At 40.1% G+C, this 2,436-nt stretch overlaps 1 protein-coding gene across 10 annotated transcripts in view; it reads right to left on the reverse strand.

Moving 5' to 3' along the window:
• Syne1 (spectrin repeat containing nuclear envelope protein 1) overlaps positions 1-2,436 on the reverse strand; it is a 493,437-nt gene that overhangs the window by 194,525 nt on the left and 296,476 nt on the right. The gene's annotated exons all lie outside the window — the stretch shown is intronic.

Here is a 2,436-nt window from a genome sequence, read left to right on the forward strand (position 1 = left end):
AAGAAGAAGAAGAAGAAGAAGAAGAAGAAGAAGAAGAAGAAGAAGAAGAAGAAGAAGAAGAAGAAGAAGAAGAAGAAGAAGAAGAAACAAAATACAAAATAATTATAATCTTATGGTTGGGGAGGGGTCTCCACAACATGGGGAACTGTATTAAAGGGTCAGAGCATTAGGAAGGTTGAGGACCACTGTGATAGATGATTTTTAAAAAGAAAAGACCAGTCTTTGGCCTGCATGCAGGGCCTGTCTCTGTATCTACTGCTCTAGGTATATCATTTTACAAGTTTGATGGTTTTGATTTAGGATGAAGAACTTTGCTAAGCACACTTTGAAAAGAAAGAATTTTATTGTATGCCTTACTTAAACACTAAAAGTTTTGCTATTTAAGTGTTGGAATTAATCTGTGTAGGAAGTACAGGTCAATGGTAGGGCGATGCTGGATGCCTGGTACCCAAAGAGGACAAAAGGGGTATCAGTTCACCTAGAACTGCAATGACTGGTGATTGTGAACCAGCTCACGATTGTCAAGTACAGGTCCTCCATAAGAACAGCAAATACTCTAAACCATGAACCATCTCTCCATGCCAGGATTATTAGTATCTTTTGTGACAGGGTTCCATATAGCTGAGGATGGCTTCAAACTCTTTATGTAGACGTTTAATTGGTGGTCCACCTGCCTCTGCTTCTCAAGTTCTAGGTACACTGCCATGTACCATCATGCTCCACTGAAGGGATGTTGAGAATTTAAACTCAGGACCATGTGCATGATGGAAAAGCAACTGAACTGCATCCCTAGCTTTGAGACCAGGGGATGAAAGGAATTAGCTCTATGGTAGTAGCCATTGTATCTTCTCTTATGTAGAATGAGGAGAGTGAGCAAAGCCTTAGTAGGTGGGCAATCTGAGAAGGTCTCCGCATGTTCCCATTGCTATTTGTAGTTCCCGGGTCTCAGGAGCAGCAGATAGAAGACCCTTGCTTCTGCTGTGTTACATTTGACACCAGGGAAAGGAAGCACCCCTACCTGAAGGAGAGGGGAAGAGACAGGGCAATGGATAGGACAGCCTACAAGAGAACATGCCTTGGCACCATGAATGATCTGTGTCATTCACTTGGCTTCACTGCCTTTGTTATTCACTGCCTCTCCACCCAATGTTATTTTTGAAGTGTCAGATGTCCTGAAGTATAGAAAGAGCACTAAGTATCCACTGGCCATATATTCTATAAGTGTATTCGTAATGCCTCTTTATGGGAATTATGCCCAGGACCTCTGATAATTTAAGATGCTCAAGGAATGTGTGTACAGCACTGCAGTGTGTGCGTGTGACCTACACATCCTGCCATGCTTGATATTATCTTTGTATCCCCTGTAACACCTAATACAATGCTGTCAAACTTTAATGTTAAAGGAGTAGTGTGAAAAGGTTAAAGGTCAGCACATGTTTCAAATCTTTAAAAAAAAAATAAAGCCAATCACATTAGTTTGGAGATTCCTCTGAAAACTGCAAACATATCTATTGTATAAGCCAGCCATATCACTCCTGGGTATTTTCCCCAAGGGTTCTCTATGTCAGTATTCCACTGAGACACTTGGACATCTACTTTTATTCATAGTAATTTAGTTGTGGAATTGGCTCAAGTGTCCACAAACAGGAATAAACAGAAAATGTGGCATGCATATCCAACAGAATTTTATCTGGCTGTAAAGAACAGGAAGATGTCATTTGTAGAAGAATGGATGCAACTGTGTGTATGGATCCCAGACCTTATGTAGGTGTGAACACACATATGCATGCATGTACATGACATGAAAATGAATACCGACTAGGGAAAGGCAGGAGACAAATGGGGGATATTGTATGAAAATATCTTTTGGGCTGGAGAGATGGCTCAGCAGTTAAGAGCACTGACTGCTCTTCCAGAGGTCCTGAGTTCAAATCCCAGCAACCACATAGTAGCTTCACAACCATCTGTAATGAGATCCCATGCCCTCTTCTGGTGTGGCTGAAGATAGCGACAGTGTACTCACATATATAAAATAAATAAATCTTTAAAAAAATCTTTATGAAACTCAGAACCATTTATAGTGAATATAGGTCAATAAAAATAAGTAAGTCAACAGCAAAAAAAAAAGAGGAGGAGGAGGAAGAGGAGGAGGAGGAGGAGGAAGAGGAGGAGGAGGAGGAGGAGATTATGAGTTTGTTTGAATCTCTTGTAAGCTATGTTATCAAAATCATTTATTATCTCCTCTAAAGGTGAGAAAAAATGGTATGATATACCGATCTAAACAAAAAGTCAATATGTGACCAATGACAACGACCACACATATAAACAATAAAAATGGTCTTTAAAGTCATTGAAGATGATTTGATAAACCATCAAAAAAGCAGTGTTTGGGGGTTTTCTGATGTGTGTGTGTGTGTGTGTGTGTGTGTGTGTGTG

The sequence above is a fragment of the Mus pahari genome, chromosome 21, assembly GCF_900095145.1.
Source record: "Mus pahari chromosome 21, PAHARI_EIJ_v1.1, whole genome shotgun sequence".
Lineage (NCBI taxonomy): Eukaryota > Metazoa > Chordata > Mammalia > Rodentia > Muridae > Mus > Mus pahari.